The following is a 22,329-nucleotide window of genomic DNA, read 5'->3' as shown; positions in this document are numbered from 1 at the left end:
AGCCTCTTTTGATACATATATTTACTGTTTTTGTATACTTCTCTCATAGTTGTTGCAATAATCTCAAAGAGAAAACCAAGGAATCCTATAACTATTCTTCATTCAAGAGCTTTTTTTTTTTGTCAAGTACCTCATTTTTCATCCACAATTACATGTTTTAAAATATTCCTTTTGGATCAATATTAAATATTAAAAATAATTGTCATAGTTTTAGCTTCTATCCTGTAGGGACCTAATATATCATTTTGAAAAATGACCTCTTGTTTAGACATCTATTTTTTTAAAAAACATTATTTACTTTGAAATCTAAGCTTCTGCTTCTGGCCATAATGGAATAATTAGATAGATTCTACTTTTTTTTTCTGTAAGCAACTAGAAAAAATGGCAAATGTTTTTAGACATTTGATAACAGGCAGTTCAGACATGTGACAAATGAAAGAAGAGAAATAAAAGCCTTGAGATGACCCCAGCTTTCTGTCTAGAGACAATTTCAGGGCTAAGCTGCATATAGAGAGAACACAGGTGGTATCATCCCTTTGAGGAGACAGAGATTAAGCTGAGGGACCTTGATATACCTGAAAATTAAGGAGTAAGGGTATGGGAAAAGATGGATTCCCTAAAAAAATCTCGAATTATTCTTGGAGTTGTTTTTCTTGGGTACTTGGTTGAGTATTAAACCTGTTATAGGGCAGAATTACCTATCTGGGAAAAAGAATGATCAGGTACGTATTAGCTTAAATAAGCTCTAGAAATCCAAATAAGAAGTTAACACTAGATATTCAACTTCTGACAATGAGAGAGGAGATTCTAGGACATTTAGTAAGTATTCAAAAATTTTATACCTTAATAAAAGGAGTAAATTGGCCTGATAGTTAAATTATCATTAAATCTACCCTATAGAACCTTAAAATATATTTTGAAAGGCTCAAACCAACCTATCAGTAATGTATGCTACATGCTAGAACAGAGGCCAATACTTTTTAAAAGACAACAATGAAATCCATTACATAAAAATATAAAATACACAGCATTCTGCATGCAATAATAACAAAACATTGCACATTTTGATAATCAGGAACAAGTCTGTCCATTAAAAATGTACCCAGAAATGATAGGAGTGATAGAATTAGCACGCAAGTACTCTAAATATAGATTTGATATAAATTTGCTCAAGGATTTATTGGAAAACATATACAATGAGGAGATATATGTGTATTAATCATGTTTTCATTTTCTGTATATCGTGATGTTTTGATATCATAAAGAAACCTTTCCCAGGAGAGAATGCCCTACAAAGATCTAGCCAACCCTTACACATAGCAAAGTGCCCCACACAGAGTAAGTCTTAGGGATACAAAAGACTCAGTCTAGAGCTGTACTTCCTCTATCTTGCCCTTGTACCCCAAAAGACAATGTTCTTCTGCCTCATTCATTCCAGGGCCAGGGCCTTGGAACTCGAGATCACCTGTATAGCCTATAAAGCCCACTGAAATTATTCACACTAGCTAGTCTTCAACTGTTCACACTGCCCTGTTTTTACCTTTCCCTCAAAAACCCCAGTAAAGGCTGTGGTCTAGAGTTATCAGTTGCCCCTGCTTCTGCTTCCTGACCAAAACCTGGTGTGTCCCCTGTTGCCTTGTGTGGACAGCCTGTTCCTCGGGGAACTGTGATCAGTGTTAAACTTTTCATTCAGCCATACTGAACCCTCTGTGTCCTCACTAAGTCATCTTAATGAATAAAAACATGGGCACAAAGTGAAATATGTAAACAATTTAAGTGGAATAGAGTAGGCAAGGTGGTGACCCCAACAACACGTTCAGAAAACAATAGCACAAAAACTTTACAGTTCCATGCATAGACATTTTTTGAAGGAATGAGGAAAGCAGAAAAATCATCTTTTTACAACTTTTGGGATAATTTCTGTGAATCTAATTGTTTATGTTTACAGAGTGTAAGGGCTTAAATTACAAACAAATACTATAACACCTACCATTTAATTAAACACTGCTTTAATTCTTTCTGTTTGTCTACATGTTCCAAAGGAAAAAGACAGTATTTTCCCCTTAATTATAATCAGGTAAACTGTCATGTGTACGGTAACTGATGATAAACAGTTATCAAATTGAAGAAACACACAATCTCATCATCTGAAATTTGTTTTTTAAACCACTATAGATTCCCAGTATCCAGTGTTTATATGTTCAAAAATTTTATGCGTTATAAAAAAAATGAACTTAAGCTGGAGAAAAATGAACTAAAATAGTTAACTGAAATATTTTTCCAATGTTTTATTTTAAAAATTCTATTTACATAATCTAACATGCTTTATTTAAAATGCATTTATATGTGAAGACCAAGATTTTGCACTAACTGACATACCTACCTAATTAAAACATGAGGAAACTTCGCTTCTCTCTGTCATAAAAATAAAAACATTAAATGACAAAACAGTGAGATATGCATTTCACAACAATGTTTAGTTTATTAACTGAATCCATGAGCAAGCAGAACTGCCAGTGTTTTATGTTTTTGTCCTATAAGCATATTGAAAATATTAATTGCTCCAAATCTGCAAAAATTATATGGAAGTTTTCTGTTGGTTATTTTAAATGTGGCATAAACATCAGAATTTTTCAGCAGTGACTAAAGACAGTCTTTTCTCTCCCTTTCCCTTGTGTTTCCAAGAATCAAGAATATTAGATGCTATTTCCTTGAATGGAACTTACAAAGGAATTCAGTGATCAACTAACAAGACAGGAATGGTATATGGACCGAATTGTTTTCTTCCTTCCTGGCTTTTTGATGATCCTGGCAGGTATCTGGTGAGACTTTATTCTGACATTTAACCACAAGTATTCCCTCCATAGGCTTTTCTCAAACGAGAATGCTAAATTTGAGATTATGAACAAATCAGTTTGAAGTTCTGAAAAATGAAGCTCCATTTGCTTTATTCTCAGAAATTTGGACTTAAACTACTAAAAAATTCTTCCAGGTTGTTAACCACATGCACTTGACTACTACAATGGGGACTGAGGATAAATTCTCCATTAGTAATAACTGCTTTCTAATTTTTAGTGAATTGTCTTATAGATCCTGTAAACCTGAACTATAAACAGGTACGGAGCTGTAGGACCATCTTTTCCTGGATTCGTGATATTGAAAGTTTCCCTTGTCCCATTCCCAATACCTGGAAGTTTGAATAACCAGACACTTATGTCGACGTTGGTAGCAAATCGATGCAAGAAAGGAAAATAGGTTTCCTCATTGAAGACATATGCAGTATTTATTCATTCAATAGCATAACTACAAATAGTGAAACTGTAAAGTTAAATTCATCATGAGGACCCGGGGAAGCTTGTTTTGAATTTGAATTTACAATTCACAGAACCTGTATAAATCAATCTAAGTTCAGAACAAAGTAACAAGAAAAAAAATAGTATGTGTTATTTGAGTTTTGGCGTAGATACTAAGAAGCAGAATATAATTGATTGCCATTCTGTTCTCCTTGTCATTCTCTGGACTTCTTCAGTTAACTTCAACAAACTCTTAATTTGTTTTCAGAATAATCTTTATTTACATCCCTGAAGCACTTTCCATTTCCATATGAACACAGATTTTAAGTGATACCAGAAAGAATCTTGTTATGATGGTGATTATATTAATCCATCTAGATACTCTAAATAGTTTTAAGTTGTTAGGAAATAAAAAATTCACTATTCATACACACTCATGTTTAAAGCAGATTCCTCATCTCTACTTTAAAAAAAAAGATTTTATTTATTTATTTTTAGAGAGGGGAAGGGAATGAGAAAGAAAGGGAAAGAAACATCAGTTTGTGGTTACCTCTCAAGTACCCCTACTGGGAACCTGGCCTGCAACCCAGGCATGTACCCTGACCAGGAATCAAACCGGCGAGCATTTGGTTCGCAGTCCGACAATCAATCCACTGAGCCACACCAGCGAGGGCCTATATCTACTTTTAACAAGCCCATCCCCTCTAAATATATTCTACCCAGAAATTTCAGACCTGTCAATATATGGAGCAGTTAACCTTTGAGGACTTTTGCGACTTTTCCACAGTATCTCAGAAATAATATATTCCTATGAATTTTTATAAGATTTTATTTATTTTTATACAAAGGGGAAGGGAGGGAGAAAGAGTAGGAGAGAAATGTCAATGTATGGTTGCCTTTCGTGCACCCCGTACTGGAAACTTGGCCTTCAACCCAGGCATGTGCTCTGACTCGGAATCAAACCTGTGAACCTCTGGTTCACAGGCCGGCACTCAATCCACTGAGCCACACTAGCCAGGGCTTATGCTTTTAGTTTGGACTGGAAATAATATATTTGTCTGAATTTGATCTTTGATTGTCAATGATCAGAGAGCAAGATCATAGATTTTTCTGTAGAGTACTAAAATAACTCATTGTTAAACAAACAAAATAGGAGTCGACCTCTACAATGGTTATTTTATTGCCTTGTGTTGAGATGAAATAAATTACCTAGATCTTCACAGTTCCAAGGATAAATAATACAATTGGAAAAGTATACCCTTAGGATATTCTGAATCTAGTATCCAACTTATTCAGAAGCAGAAGGAAAATAGAGTAACATGGTAAACAGCTTTATACTTTTGTGTATTAGCAGAATAATATTTCTTGGGTTTTCTAAAGGAAATTTCTTAACTCAGGGGAATGTAAGATAAGTCTGAGGATTGATTGTTCTTGTCATCAAATAAAAACTGTGGGAAAAAAATACTTTTAAATAGATACAGATACCCAGGGTTAGCCAACAGTAATTGTTTATGTAATGTTAGAGAAAGCAAACTTTCGACATTTGAAGTAAAATATAATGTTTTATCATTTTTTTATTGTTATTCTAGTACAGTTGTTCCAATTTTCCCCCCTTTGCTTCCCTTCCCCCTTCCCACCCCTGGCATCCACAATCAATTCCCACACTGTGGTCTATGTCCATGGGTTATTCATACATGTTCTTTGTCTAGTCCCTTCCCCTTCTTTCCATGATTGTTCCTCACCCCCCTCTGGTCACTTTCGGTCTGTTTCATGTTTCCGTGTCTGTGGTTTTATTTTGTTCATTAGTTTGTTTTGTTGATTAGGTTCCATTTATAGGTGACATCATATGGTATTTGTCTTTCACCAACTGGCTTATTTCATTTAACATAATATTTTCCAGTTCCATCCACGTTGTTGTAAAAGGCAGGGGTTCCTTCTTTCTTTCTGCTGCATAGTTCTCCATTATGTAAATGTGCCACAGTTTTTCAATCCACTCATTTACTGATGGGCACTTAGGCTGTGTGCAGCACTTGGCTTTTGTAAATAAATAGTGCCACTATGAACACAGGGGTGCGTAAGTTCTCTTGAATTGGTGACTCGGGATTCTCAGTCCCAGCAGCAGAATCACTGGGTAAAAATGCAGTTCCATTTTAAGTTTTTTGAGAAAGTTCCATACTGTTTTCCACAGTGGCTGCACCAGTCTGCATTCCCACCGACAGTGCACTAGGGTTCCCTTTTCTCTACATCCTCACCAGCACTTGTTGTTTGCTGACTTATTAATGAAGTATGATATAGTTTTAACACCTTAGGTCATCCATGTTGGAAAGAGTGCAGTAAAGGAGTGAAATCCTGAATCAGTACTGTTCAAAATTTAATGTGACTATGAATCACTTGGCAGCTTGCTAAAATGTATTTTGATTCAGAGCCTGATATTCTATATTTTTAATAAGCTCTTAGAAGATGGTGATGTTGCCTGTTCCCAAGTAACACTTTCAGCAGCAAAACTCCAGAGGGTATACAGAAAAATGGTCAGGAAACAGAATGTGAACAAATATCACTCACGATCTTAAGACTTCAAAAGAAAGAAAAGGCGTGGTATCAAGGATGACCATCCAAGCAGGACCCCATTAAACTTCAGAATGTCCGAAAGCAGAGGATTTTAGCCTCTCTCACTGGAATAAGTAATATTTCTGTGAATTTCCTGTTTTAAATATAATGTATTAATAAAAACTTTAAGATATAGCACAATCAAGAGATCAAGAGACTGTTGCCATTGAAAAGACAGTTTATTACCCACAGTTCCCAAGAGGAGGGACATGTATTATTTTGCCTTCTTTTTGGCATAGCTCAAGAAGCAAGAGAAATTAACAGAAAACTACGGTTGCTGTTGTTCAATATCCTCTCCAAACAGTATTTTTATTACTATTTTGCAATCTAAAAATAGGACATTTATATTTAAAACATTTTATAGATAAAGGAAGAGAAATTTAGCAAAATTATATTTGGCAAATGTCAAAAAGCATGTTATTGGCAGATGTACGCATGAGCAAAAATACAGCGTGAGGTAAAAGAAGGTTTACAGTTGTGAGTACACAAAACAGAGTTTATTCTTATATTATTACTTATTAATTATTGTATTATTTTTCATATAAAAAACTGTAAACCTATTTTTGCCCCACCCTGTATGTGTTGTTAATTTCAGAGCGATATATTGAATAGTAAGGCTTTTTGACTCCTATGTGGGATGTCCCTAAGTGTCAAGAAAACATTAATTACTTTCTCATGGTAAAATATCTTCAGTTGGAAAGATCAAATTAAAAGTTAAATATATGTCAGACAAGGCTTGAAAAGTAAAAGATTATTTTTGATTATTTGGTTTTTGTCTAACTATAATGAAGTTGGGTTGATATTCTTATTAGTGGATGCTGTAAGTTTTGTCATGGATAAATTTGCTTCTTTTAATTTCCAAATAATATACATTCTAGCTTCATAATTTAGATAAAATGAATTATCTGTTAAATTATTTTATCAATAGGAATAGATTTGAAAATCATTTAAATACATAAAATTACTTCTCTGGGAATTTTCCCCCTTTCTGCTTTATTGCAAAACAATAATAAACTATTTTTGTCTTCCCCAAAAAGTCCTATTGAGTCAGAATTTTTCAAAGAGTATCTTGTCATATCTAATCCTTGTCTTTTAGTAAAAATAAAATGTCTGTTTGCTATATCATAAATAGAAAAAACATATTCAAACTTCTTTGTTCTTACTAAAGTGATCAGGTCATTATAGTTTAGAATTATATGAATATTTGTGTTATTTGAAATAATTAGCAAATGGACTTTTCATTGCAGAGATGAAGTATCCAATGTTAAAAAAGTAAAAATTTAGCAACACCATAATATTTACAAAGTTAGTTAAACCAAACTGTCATTTCTTGTCTTTGAACATTGATTCCTGCTTAAAGAAACTTATCATAAATAAATAATACAAAAAATAGGAAAAGCCATATGTACATTTATCATGCCCTTAATATCCACCGATATCGAAGTAGTTGGAAACATGGAAATGCGTTCAATAATATAATTATCAGCTAAAAACTTCATAATCCATGAAGTTTTTACATGGAAAAACAGTTAAGTAATATTTTTAAAAACAAGACACAAATGTCTGTGTAAGTAGAAGTTATAAATATAAAGAAATTATGCATATATATGAGTAAAATCAGGAAAAATGTCTATAAAAGGAAAAGAAATAAAAGTGGTCTTTCAAGAAAGAAGGATTAGAGGTATTTTACTTCAATATACTTTCAAATTTGTATTATATATGTTGTATTTTTTATAATTTTGAGCAACATATTCTTGTCATTTTTAATATTAAAAACATAAATTTTATAAAATAGTAAACAGATAACATAGTGAAAATACATGGGAAAGTATACTCTTATCTCATATTTTTCCCTCCAATAAAGAATAAACTGCACCCTAGCTGGTATGGCTCAGTGGATTGAGCACTGGCCTGCAAATCAAAGTGTGGCCGGTTTGGTTCCCAGCGTAGGGTACATGCCTGAGTTGCAGGCCAGCTCCCCAGCAGAGGTCACACAAGATACAACCACACATTGATGTTTCTCTCCCTCTTTCTCCCTCCCTTCTCCTTTCTAAAAATAAATACATACATACGTACATAAAATCTTTAAAAAAAAAAGCATAAACCACATTTTCTTTGCTTGAAATTAGCCATTGAAAGTATGGACTAGCTAACAAACCCACACCCCACCCTACCCCCCACCCCCAAGAAATAAAACCAAGCCAGATTGACTCAGTTATCTCAAGAGAAAATGAAAAAAATTAAAAAATACATTTTGAGCCCTGTTACTAAATATGATTGTGAAGGTCTTCTTGCTTGATTTTTGAGCAGTGCACCTACACAAATGTGAAAGAACGCAAAGTAAAAACCAGCAGACAGTAACAGAGACTGTGTTCACCCACTCATTCACACACCTAACTATTGAACAAACACAAATTCACAAGCACTGACTATTTAGTAAGATCAAGAAGTAAAATAAGGAAGTAAATCAATATTTATTGAGTTTTTATTGAGTTCCTACTTGACAGAATAACACTCTTGGTTTTCCTAACACTCCTTACAGTTCTGTATACAGTCTTTGTCAATTTATTCCTTCTTATATTGTTTATTCAGCAGATATTTAAAAAAAACACCAGCTGTGTGTGTCATTGTCCTGGGAAATGGGTGTATTAGTGCCTGTTAGATATGCTACCTGTGTGTCCATAAATAGTTTACGTTTTCATTGGAGAAAAAAGACAGTAAGTAAGTAAATAAATACAGTATACATGTTGAGTTATATGGTTAAGGAAGCAAGTGAGATGAAAAAAGTAGTAACTGAAATAGGTGGAGAGTAGTCATTAAAATCTTACTGAGAAGGTAACATTTAAACTAAGACTTGAAGTATTCTCCTACAATGATACAGAAAGTTTAATTGAATCAAGCCACTTGCTCTTATACAAGCGTTTAAAACCACACATATATTAGAAATACAAATAATGTGTCTTTTATTCATAGGCTCAACTATAACAACGATAACCATGTCTAGATCAGATAGGAAGCACACTTACCATCAGTAAAACTTCAAGTAAGAGTAGACCAAAGAAAAGTAGAAATGCCTCTTCATCTAGATACTCAACATAGACTTGAAATGTTAATATCAGACATAACCAGGTGAGGGTGGTATTGCGCCCCTTGCCAACTTTATTACTTCTTAACTGAGAGTCTCCTTGGGTCCCCTTCCCACATTTATGCTAGCAAGAATTGTAACAATATTAAAAGTGAACTAATCTGCTCTATTTCTTGAATCCAGTCCTAAATCTTAGATTGTTGAATTCCTTTCAGTAAACATTGCATATCCTAGAGATGTATTTGGCCAGGGCAAAGGACTTGTACCTAAGTATCACTAAAAGACTACCATATCCCTTCCCCGCAGCCCACACACACGTACCACAGATCTGCGAGGTATGACTGGAGAGTATGAGAAAGGAAGAAACCTCTTGGGTTGAGAATTTTCAGCTTTATAGACAAGGTGGTTGTTCTCCCCACACCCACTCCCCCAGTGAAATCCAAGAGAATAAGACTCTTTAGTATCTGAAACAATCTGAGGTATTTTACGTTTCATTGTCTGGTTGGACATTTTCTAGAAGGCACACTCATTTATCTGTTTGCTTACCAGAACAAAGAAAGAATTGAGGAGAGATGGTAAGAAGAGAGATGGGGTGGTAGATGAACAGTCTCAACTCACAGTTTAGCGTGACAAGGATAAGCAAGTTTCCCAATGATTAAGTGGACCAAATGGAAGATAACTATATGTTCATACTCTTGTCATTCCTAATGGGGCTTTCATTAGCAAGAGGCCATGGGGGTTGCTACTGACAGGGTACTACTGAATGAAGAACATAGATTTGATACTGTATTTTTTATATTAAGTCATAGTACAATGATAGCTTTTTGAAGAATCTGTATGAGGCACCCATGAGAGAGTTAACTTTTTGTTTCTCCACAGGTATGGATGAACAGGTGATTGTTTGATCAGCAGCAACTATTGATAGAAAAACTATTAATGCACCAATTAAACCAGGAAAGCCTGTCCTCCTTGCACTCCCTGCCCCTAGAAACCAGAGGCTGAATCAGTGGACAGGTGAGGACACTTTCCCGCGGTCTCCAGTTCTCCTTCCCATCTTTTGACAGTAGGGCAGAGTGAGATATGGGAGGAGGACTCAAGCCCTACCATAACCCATTTCATTTCATTAGAAGAAGCTTCTTCTTACAGGAGGGAATTTAACATTCCTCGGCTCCAGTAGAGCAGAGATTCTTGATACACTTATGAAGGGAAAAGATTCGAGCCAGTTTGTGGTCCAAGACCTCTGAAAAAATTAAACTCATCTGGACTGATGAAAGATTAGCAGTTCATGTGTTGACAAGGTTATTGAAGGAATAATCAATCACCTGTAGTGGTAGCATAGCTAAAAGGTACAGTTTTTAATAACTCTGAGTTTATAACAAAAACTACAAACTTGCCAAAAATGTAGAGAAATACTTAAATAAAAAAGTGATAGCCAGGCTTCTAATTTTCAATATAATTTCACTATTTGCTTTGTATTTCTTAAGAATGACATTTATTATATTAGTGTACAATTTCTAATGTCAGAGGCACATTCTAACTTGCCAAAAACAACATAAGATTTTCTTAGAGCAATAAAATAAATTGAGTTCTAAATGTAGAAAAGGGCAAAAAGAAAATATTATTTTGGTTATGTGATCTTTCCTTCTTATTGGTAAAATTTAAATTAGAACAAAATTATAGTTGGTTTTGATTATTTTTTAAATATTTTCCTTACTCAGGCCTTTGAATGTTAGCATTTTTAAAGTTTCATGTACAATGTACAACATAATTATTATAATTGCTGCGAAGAAGCCTCTTCATAAATAAACACTAATCTTTGTTTAACAACAAAAAAGAGCATACAAATTCAGTAGTTTGAGCAGAAATTACATATGGATATACATGGTATACATATTTTTACAGTGTAGAATACTGAGGTAATTTGTATCTGTCTTATGTTTTATTGATAAACTATATTGTAACTGCATCAGAGTGTCTCCAATACTTAATTTATTCCCTCATTTAACATTTTTTTTTAATTAGTTTTATGGTGTCATGCATTTGCTGTACTGGAAACTGAAACTATGATAGCAAAGAAGACAGATTAACTCCTTCCCCTGATGAGCTTATATTTCTTGGAGATAAAAATGCATCAAGTATATTAATTGTTTAAATGGTATTATCAGTGTGTGATAAGTGATTACTGTTTTCCATTCTCACTTCCCTTAACAGAAAACTCCTTAAAATAAATATATTCATTTCCTTTTCTTTTTCAAATTTAATTATTTTTTTCAACTTATGTCAAACAGCCTTTATATCCTGCCTCCACTAAAACTGTTTAATCACTCATCATTTTTTACAGTATCTTGTCTACAAAACCCTGAAAAGATTTTTCTGAGGGTTAACTTTGTGTTAGGATGGTTGTTCTGGATTAGTTATATTTATTATATAGATTTAATTCTTGCCCTCCTCCAGTCTTTTGTTGTTATTTTACTTTAGTTGTTCACAGAAATTATCTATATGAAAATACCAAAGTGTATAGGGAGAGGAAAGGGAGGGAGGTCCCGTTAGGGAGATGAGAAGCGACCAGTATCAGAGTTGAGAGAGGCAGGAAGGAATGAGAACATCAGAATTAACTGCAAGGTCAGTGACCCATCGGGCAATGAATCTGAGAACAATTACTCAACGGACTATCAGGTGCTTGGAAATGGGGTGGTTGCAGGGGTCATATGGATGACTGATGGTTATGTGTGTATTTGAAGTGCCTATATATGCTACAGTCTACAAAGATTTTTAACAGTATTTACCCTAGAAATCTCTTGTGTAGAATATTCACTAGTCAAATCTCAACTCCCTTAGTGAAAACAAATAACACTTTGTTTGGCTCACATAACCCATCTTTTATAACCTAATCATAGTGTTCATTAATTGACAATGCATATTATAATCTATTCATGTTTCTAAACTCAGCCCCAAGTTATAAGCTTCATACATCAGGAAAATTTTCATTTACAGTTAAATTGCTCAGTAAAACAATCTTCACATATCTACAAAGGCAAATATGAGCTTAACCAAAGTCAAATGTTTAATTTTTGAATCGCAAGAGTTAATACATTACTTAGCAGAAAGTAAATTTTTCACTAGTATATGCTGAATAAAACAGGAGAAATCAACATTATATTACTAATAAAAATAAAATTATGAGATCATAATCATTACTTCGTAATATTTTTAGTTAGAATCTCAGAAATCTTTGACTCAGGATTTTTAATTATTTGAGTTACTTATTGCTATTAGCCATCTAACTATGTTTTATCACCATTTGTTACAGCAGATAATTTTATTTGTATCTTTTTTTAGAAGTAGCTTGCATCATCAGCATCGGAGTGCTTGTACGTCAATACAGTGGAACATTATCTGTAATAAAGAATGTGGGAGATATTTGTATGATGATGTAAAGTAATCTCAAGTATATATTTGTCTGTATAACAAACTAGAAAACAGTATGTGTAATGTTTTACCATTTAAAGAACAAGGGTGACACTATTAGTATATATAGTTATAGAAATATATGTAAGTGTTTATTTTACTTACCAAAAAGAAAAAAATAATAATTTAATAAATGTATACTTATCAGAAGAAAGGGAACAAGGTGAAAAATGCAAGGATAGAAGTCTATTAACTCCAAATATATTTTGATGTATATTTTGCTTTGTAATCATCTATTTTAATATTCAAAGTGTAAAATTTAAATTAAAAAATCTCCAAACATTGAGAATACAATGTATGAAATTCATACACTGTAAGAAATTGTGTATCAAATTACTGACATACCACACTTACAGAAAAATTCTTTCAAATGGTTTTAGATACTGTTTTAACTATATATTCTAATAAATAAAATATGTTCAAATACAGATATAGCTGTAAATAATTCTTAAATTTAATGTATTAGTCTGATCATTAGAAATAATACTAATATTAATGTTTTAAATTTTTGTTTATAAACTAGGAAAAGTATAATTATACTTATAAGGACTAATACACATTCAGCAGAAAATAAAAAATTTAGAAATATTAAATAAAACATCAAGAAATATAACATTGATAAATTTAAATTAAAAATATCATATATAAATTCATTAGTGGTTTTCTTTTTAAAAATATTTATTTCCTATTTTCATCAACTGAAAAAGTCTGCAAGCAATGAGAACTTAAAATGCATACACTTAAGAAAGATTGTTTTCTCTGTCGCTTCCTTTAAAAATGATCCAAGAGTAGCCTACATGGTGGGCCTTGCATACTCAGAGATACAAAGAGACCACACAGATAGTCTAAAATCAAAACTTTCTAACTGAAAGGGAGTTATGTTGGGTAGTCAAATCCTAGATCTGTATCTTTCTTGACAAGGTCAATTTTTACCTTAATTGAGCCTATTGTCTTTTTTTTTAAAAATTTACTTATTATTAGAGAGAGGCAAAGGGAGGGAGAAAGAGAGGGAGAAACAGTAATGTTAGAGAGAAAATCAGTTGTGATTGCCTCTCCTACATGACCCAAATGACCTGCAACCTAGGCATGTGCCCCAACCAAAAATCAAACCAGCAACTTTTCCCTTTGCGGAGGCTGCCTAACAGAGCCACACTGATCAAGATTGCCTGTTGTCTTTTCACACCTACAATAACACATCTTTGGAATGTCAAGGTAATTTTTTTTTCTTGACCCCACAGGTGCAATCACACAAAACCTCTCACGGTTGCTATCTGGTAATTGCTAACAGTTAACTCTTCCATATCAATGTAAAATAAGTACGAGTCTATTTTTATTTAACTTCTTATCCAGTCCCAGACATCTCCTTGCTTTGCTTTCTCCTGCTTCCCTAATCTATCACCAAATGATTTTTTGTAACCCTTTTAAGCCTCCTTCTTTGTTTGTCAGGTTAAAATAAAGTGCAAAACTGTAATGCTCTGAAGTCTTTTCTCAGTCCACTGAGGTTTTGCTACCTGGCAATTGCCAGTTTTGCTCGAATAAAATCATAAAAATTCAAAATAAAATAAAATGAACCAAGGCAGAAAGAAAATAGCCTAATCCAGGCTAAGGCAGGAAAGATACAAAAGACTCAGAGATATTTTACTGTATGAAAAGAAAAAAATAGCTAGCAAAGACTACTGGAGTCATATAAAAAAATGACCCATTTTGACAGGACTCTCAACAACCAAAGATGCAAAAAATAGAGCATCAAAAAATAACAATAATAAATTGATCACAATGTATTGATCAAAAAATTCATGATCTCATATTAGTATACACAGGAGAGAAATCCAACAAATAAAATTTTTTAATTGTATTTTAATTTATTTTTTCAAATACATTTGTCTCTGCCTACCCCCCACCACTTTCCCTTGCCCCCTCCCACTTCCCTCCCTCAGTTCTTCCCCTTCGGTTTTGTCCATGAGTCCTTGCTATATGTTCCTTGACTTTCCCCTTCCCTTCCTTTTCCCCGCCCCGCGTCCCTCCTTCCCTCTTGTCTCTGTTGATTTCTTTTCCTTTCAGTGTTGCTGGTCTTATTTTCCTTGCATCTTTGTATCCAACAAATAATTTTTTAAAAACCCAATCAGAAAAAGTGAACACTTTTAAGTAAGAACAATAACTACATAAACTAATATTTTCAATTGTGGAAAGGTTAAAGCATGAATCTTCACTTTACAGTATAAATCACACCATAGAGCTGAAACATCATTTATGATTAGTAAAAATCTTCCTTTATAAATATATTCTGATAAATACAGAAGGCATAATTAAATTAGAAAATCAACATTGTACAACCCCTAATAAAATGATAGCTTTTGGTAATGTTTATCATTGTACGACGTTATTAGATGAAAGCTGAATGGGACTCTGGAATGGATAACAATGATGTCACCACTTCACCTCATTGATCAACTTTAACCAAAACTGGGACAAGATATTGTTGTGTCCCTCATGATGTATACAATATGAAGTAAACAACATGAATTATTCTTGCCTAGTGAAACCAAATCTAATCAAGCCTTTGGAACAAATGTCCATACTTAGAGGTGTATACTAAATTATTATGTAGCAGTAACATAACATAAAGTCGGGCACTGCATTTGCTACAAAACAATTCATCAGTAGTGAAAACAGAAAAAAGAAAAAAGAAAGAAGCAGAAAGTGAGAGGAAGAGAAAAGAGAGAAAACATGAAGCAACTGAATTTAGGTGATGGGTTTTGGAGTTCATTGTATTAATTTCCTTAACTTATAGTATCTTTGAAATACTTCATAATTTAAAAAAATATTTAGTGAGAAATCTGAGAGGAAAGAAGTCATTCCGTGGTACATAGTTTTAAGTGGAATATGAGATCTCTTTTAGGAATAATGAGTGAGTGATTTCAGTAGAGTATTAAATAATATCAAGTGAAAAGATTGAAAGATTTCAGCTGAAATTTATCAGTGAGTTTCAATCTTGGCAAATAAACAAATAAAGAATACAAGAGAAGGGAATAATTGAACTTTCCTAGGTAGCAAGCACTGTGTTATGACCTGGGTTTATAAAAATCTAAATGTTCCCATTGGATGTAGGGATGGAGATTTGGAAACCTTCATCATAGAGATCCTAGCTTAGCATTTTCTAGTCTTTGGTATTTTTTCTTTTATTTGTTGTTTTAACATTTCAATAAGTATCTGAATAATGATTGTTCCTGAACTTACTCAAAATATTAAAACTATATTCTGCATTTGCTTTTAATGCCACTCTATATAATAATTCACTTTCTAAAGAATTCCTTGGTAAATTATTTTCCTTTCTATTCAATGGTCAAAGAATACACAGCTAATATTTTAATGATAATGAATCCATATCTCATATCAGTTAAATATGCATATAAAATGAGCTCATAGTTTTCCGAAACAGACTTCACAAACTTCTTTTGAAACAGAATAAAAAGAAATGATGTAAAAGCCCAAAGTCATAATGAATGACTAAAGTCATTCTTGCCCTTTATAGAATACATTTCATTATGCTTATAGATATGGAAATCTGTCTGTCACTTAGGCACCTAATCAAACTGACAATTATTTTCTTCAGGATCTGCATGAATAGCAAAATAAACCTAGTCATTGCATCAGCATTATAATAGTTGCTGAAATGAGACTTCTGAGTGACCCTTGATAAAGGATAAGTTTAGATTGCAGTGGAAGGAGGTAACTATAAAATTGTATTGTGAACAAATTGTAAGTGCTAAAATGAACTCAGAGAAAATAAAATGGAAAAAAAAGCAAGCAAACTTTATTTTCATATGTATTTAGTTTCTTCGATTCATTTTAAATGGAACTATTCAAAATATAGGCAAATCAATGTGCATTAATTGCTGTCAATAAAGAATCAAGTAACAACCATTTAAAGGTAATAATCTATATCTCTGTTTAAAATATTCTGTAACTTTTAAAAGCTTTTAAATTGACTGAATTATGTACCATGTAAATTAATACCTTTATAATACATCTAAAAGAAATTAAATAGAAAATACAAAAGGAAAATAAATTCCATTATTGTCATTATGAGTGCAAATTCTCACAAAGGTGTGAACTATTCTATATCAATATGTAAGAGAGAATAGAAGATTTTATCCACTGAATGGCTGTATTGTAAAAGTTGTGTATTTTAAACCATTGAAAATGTTAGCAACATTTATACCAGCTACATAGTGCATTTTTCCTGCCACAAAAGGCACTGCATTTAAATTATACTATTCTCTAGGTTTGTACATTTTAGTTCACCTTGTAAAGTTTTTATCCATTTATATAGTAGAGATTCTCAAATCAAGACTATTCTGCAAGTTAAGATTTTTAGTAAGTTAAGAGCATTGTCTATGTTCATAAATCCTGGTTTACAAAGTTTACTTCCCATATTAACTTCTCTAGAACAAGGATTGCAAATCTTTTTTTTTCTTGCAAAGAACTAGACAGTAAATATTTTAGGCTTTGCAGACCACACGGTTACTGTTGCAAGCCTGCCATTGCACAGTGCATAGACAACAGGTAAATGAATGAGCATAGCTGTGCTGCAATAAAAATTTATTTGCAGAAATAGACTGCAGCTTGGATTTGGCCAACTGGTTGTAATTTGCCAGTTCTATTCTGGAAGAGAGAATAGTGCTGTAAAGGGATCATGAGAAGTTCCTGCCAGGATGGGGGCTGCCTAAAACAATCAATTTTGAAGATATGAAGTCATGAAGTATTTCACAATTTTTCATATATTCATACAGGAGAAGCACTGCTATAAACACAATGAACATAATTAAATATACCCAATAACTTCTACTAAGCAAAGAAGTACCATAAACTTTAAAGAATGCTGTTTTTATAAATATAATATGTAGTCAGCCATTTAAATGAAAGTTGATGTCAGTAAAATTTATGTCGAAAGTGTGTTCCGTTCTAATCACATTTAAGAATTTTCCAACCTAATATATATGATATATGATATACCATATGTTACATATTATATATACCATGATCCATCCACAACATTACATATTTGTACTAGATTCAATAAATGAAGTATAAAGCTTAAAATCAGACAGAATCATTTTTGTGTAAACAGATTTGCATTTTTGTATGTTAAAAAAATCTGCTGAGGCCATTATAACAGTAGTGACATTTACTTGTTTTTCCCCTAGATAATGCATATACCACCACCTTTAGGTTCCCAATTTCTTTGGCCAAAACTACAGACCTGGTGGACACCTGGCGGCTCCATGAGGCAAAAGCAGTGGCAGCATGACCGAACATTGCTCCTGGGTTCTCTGACTTGAATGAAAGTTGTCAATGGCTGCTTTCTCAAAAAATGGAATCCTGCTAAGGTAGAGAAAAATACTTGTCTCATCATAACAGAAATCTCTGATGCTTTTGACAGTTTTGTCACCATTTCAGAAGAACTCATGCTGTAATTTATACACTTGTTCTTATGAAATTGTTTATAAATGTTGGAGTTTCTTGATTCTTGACTGAAATTCATAGCTAATAAAACCTATGCACATCTGAGGGAAAATTCACAGATACTCTATTCTCACTGAATAGTCTGTTTCTATTTTGCTAATGATCAGGAAAGCCTGTAGCTTACATTAATTTAAAACAATTTTATAGCTCACAGAAAAAATAAAAATTTGAAAACAAAAATGTACAAAAAAGCAAATGGTATAAAAAAAATCTAAAAAGGGAAGTACAAAAGTTAAAAGACACAGTGTAATATTTACCAAAAATGTATTTCCTAAATGCCTACCAGGAAATGTACTAAGGAAGCTGGAAGATGAACTGCAGAAATAAGACTATCACCCTCCATTTATTCCCGCTATAGTTGACCCTAGAAGAATGGATTGGGTTAGGGGGACCAATCCCCTGCACAGGCAAAAATCAATGTATTACTTTTTGACTAGCCAAAAACTTAACTACTAACTTACTGTTGACCTGAAACTTTACCAATAACATAAACAGTTAACAAATACTTTGTATGTTATTATATCCTCTATTCTTACAATAAAGTAATCTAGAGAAAAGAAAATGTTATTAAGGCAATCACAAGGGACAGAGAAAATATATTATGGTATTTGTTTTTTTCAAATCTGCATATAAATGCACCACTGCAGTCCAAATCTGCATTGTTCAAGGGCCAACACAGTCAAGAGCTCCTGACTGTAGTCTCAAGTTTCTTCTAATTTCTACACCAATTCTGGCAAAAGCAGTACTTATGGTTTCCTAGGACCTAATGTGGCATGGCTTGGTATTAAATAAACCCTTTGGGGAGAGGGCTTCTAGTGAGTAACAGTGAGGTCTTGGGTTTTTTATGATTTACTATCAAGAGGTACACTGTTCCGATAACAGAGTTTCTGTATCCCAAATTTGTAGTTTATCTTTCCAATTTGTTATCCTATGTGTATAGCTAGATCTTTTTTGTCTATTCTGGGTTTGCAGTCACCTAACTTGTCTTCTATGCCTGATTCTTAAAAAGTTTGAAGTTCCAAAGGCAAGGATTAGTATCTACCCTCTGAGCCACAAAACAGTACCTTGAGTTATGGTTCTGCGTTTTGTGAACATTATGTCGTATATACTGTACTGGACTTACTGTGTTGAATTTCTTTGGGAAATCCAGTGTATGATTACCTTAGACCCCAATGCTGACTCTTTTTGAGCTCACTTAGACATGGTGTCATGTTTTCACAACTGACTAGAAATGGCATCAATCTTGCAGTGCAGGAGCAAATCCCGGGCTGGGAATCAAGTCAATGTCAGCCTTAACCCTTGTTCTTCTCTTCTCAGGCCAGATTCTTAGATCAGACAAAGGTGTAAAAAACCTGAAATAACATGCTGCTGTTAGTGAATTTATATTTTAATTTGTTGTTTACTAAATTAAGAATAATTAATCTGAAATCTTATGATTGCAGGTAAAAATATATAATGTAAACAAAACAAAAGGAAATTATTGGAAAAAATCAGGGGTATCCAGGTCTTTGAAATGAGAGTTGTATAAATAAAGGATCAGGAAGGTGCTTAAATGTACAAATGACTATTATTTCACATTATAGTAAGGTCAGTGACATAATAGTGTTTATATGGATTGAGGTCAAGAGCAATTACAATAGAAACATCGTGTGAGATGGTCTGAATGGGATTTTCATAGGTTAAGATTATATATTCATGGTCGAGGTCCATGGCATGTTTTGGGAAGGTGAAAATACAAATAGTCAAATTTGTCTACAGTGAAACTGGAGGCCTAGACACATAGATTGTATCTCGTGGAGATAGATCATCAATACTAAATGGAGAATACTTATTCAATTTCCTAATCAGAGAGGAAACAATGATGCTTTTTCTTCTGAGCAGTGATCTCATCAGGACTGTATCTCAGACCACGGTAAGTGTGAAAATTTGGAAGAGAAGAAACAGGTGACTCAGAACAGCAGAGAGTTACTGCAACACTGTAAGCAGAAATTAAACCCACTGGAATTTTTAAGGTGCAAGGAAAATCTGAAGGTGATTGCTACTGACAAAGTAAAGAAAGAAGAAAAATAATCAAAGATGATTCTAGGCTGGAATTGTACTGTAAACACAGGTGAGATAGATCATCTCACATCATCACAAGAAGAAAAAATACAGTACAGTAAGACATTTTGAGTGAGAGACTATATTTACATAGCTTTTATTGGAATGTATTGTTAGAAATGTGTTTTATTATTATTATTAATCTCTTACTATGCCTAAATTATAAAGTAAACTTTATTACATATGTATGTATGCATAGGAGCAATAGAGTATATATGTTTGACACTACCCACGAATGCAGGCCTTCCGTAGGGGTCTCAGTCCTCAGAGATAAGGGGAACTACTCTAATTTTCTTCAGTAAATACTACCATCTCAAGTTATTATTTGTGTCTATAGAAGGAAAAAAAGAAGGAAAATAAATGATATTAAATATCAAGAAAAGAAGTCAAAGAAATTAAGCCACAAAACATTTTGAAGTTTAATATATAATTATATTGAATTTGGTTATTAAATATGTAATGAAAGGGGTCATATTTTATATAACTCCAATATTCCCTATAGCATGTAATGTTGAATCTTTATACTATATAAGTACTTTATAAGAAACTAATAAATTAGTGAAGTGTAATTACATATATATATATACACTAATGAATGCAGATGGTAGCAAATCAGCTTTTGATAAATAGTATAATAAAAGGAGATAATTATTCCAATGTAATAACAATATTTGCAAACACATCATGAATTTGAAGTTACTAATATAATAAAGCCCATAATATTTAAAGCAATTAATAGTCTCATTAAGTAGATACTGATGCAATAAAATTCTAAGGGAAAAAGTAATTAAATTATATGACATGCTATTATTTTAAAGTATTTTTAAAGTAATTATAAATTGTCTAAATAATTTTATCAAGATAAACAAATGCTTTCTTATATTCAACTCAAGATTAAACCAGATTCATTTCCATTTAACAATTTTACAGTTTGGTTTTCAAAGTGGCTACAATTATTATGTTTTATCTCCAACACATGAATTACTGACTACCACATCCTAGAGGGTACTTATCAAATTCTGTTGGAAAAAAATGAATGAATAAAAAACAAGAATATCAAGTAACTCCATTTTCTCCTCAAACCCTTGGTTCCATAGTGTTATCTTAGACCACATTTTTCTTTTTATCTCAAAGTCTTTCTTCCCCATTTACTATTAATTTACTTTCTAAGAATTATCTTTACAGATACAGCTTTAAATTGCTGGTCTAATGCAACAGTTTCTACCACATTTTTATTTTAGTCATTTCTCATCATGAAGGAATCTGATTAGCTGACCTAAGGTGGCTCACTATCATTCAAGAGAGTAAACCTAAACAAGTCAATTACATTTTCTGTGCTTGATCTTTTCCACTGGTAAATTTGAAATATACATGCTCAATCTCTGTTGCTGTGTTCGTAGAATCCATAACCAGTGATTATTGTGATTTACCAATGTGAAATAAAAACATGGAAATTTCAATATTATTTTAAAAAAGAATTTAACATGTTAATTTAAGAAGTTCTTACTTCTCAAGTCTTAAGCTCAGATGTTATTAAATCATAATTAATACATATACACATATATATTTGTATATATTTTCTTTAAGTTTATCGATTTTAATGCCCATCTAGTTTTGTAAATATGCTTGCTTAATCTTTCACACCTCTCCTTTTCCTTTTTCACATTGTTCTTAAATATGATTAGGTTTGCCAAGCTTAGAGATTCTCACTATGGCTTTTTATTTAAAATCTCTAACATGTTTATCCTTTTTTTTCATACTCGTTGGTTAGAAAGTGTGCTAACATCTTTCCAATGACTTAATGAGTACAAACCTACCAGTAAGTCTTGTCAGTACCTAGCAACCCTGTCATGTCTGATAAGAAATGAATCATAGCCAACATCAATATGAGGGCAAAACTCCATTATAGAAAAAAATTAATTCTGCTGTGTGTACTGGGTTTCTGAATAACCAAACTAAATTATGTCAGCAAGATGTTTCAGAGTAGCAGTCTGTTTAGACTGTTGTTTGAGAGAAGGTATCTACCACCTTATAAAAGGCTCAATAAGTCATATGATAATAAAGAAATATTAAAATAAGAAAACTTTCCTTTTTTCATTTGGACTGAAATGGTATGTGGCTGAGACACAATGATGTGTAGTAGAAAAGACTGGCCATAAAAACTGCTTACCAGTCTTTTCAATAAATTTCAACTTCTCAGTAGTTTATCATGTCATTTAAAAGGGGGAAAACATATAAAACACCTATGAG

The sequence above is a fragment of the Pteronotus mesoamericanus genome, unplaced genomic scaffold (assembly GCF_021234165.1).
Source record: "Pteronotus mesoamericanus isolate MK-2021 breed Mesoamerican mustached bat unplaced genomic scaffold, CSHL_Meso_final contig_179, whole genome shotgun sequence".
Taxonomy (NCBI): Eukaryota; Metazoa; Chordata; class Mammalia; order Chiroptera; family Mormoopidae; genus Pteronotus; species Pteronotus mesoamericanus.
This window is presented reverse-complemented; position numbering follows the sequence as displayed.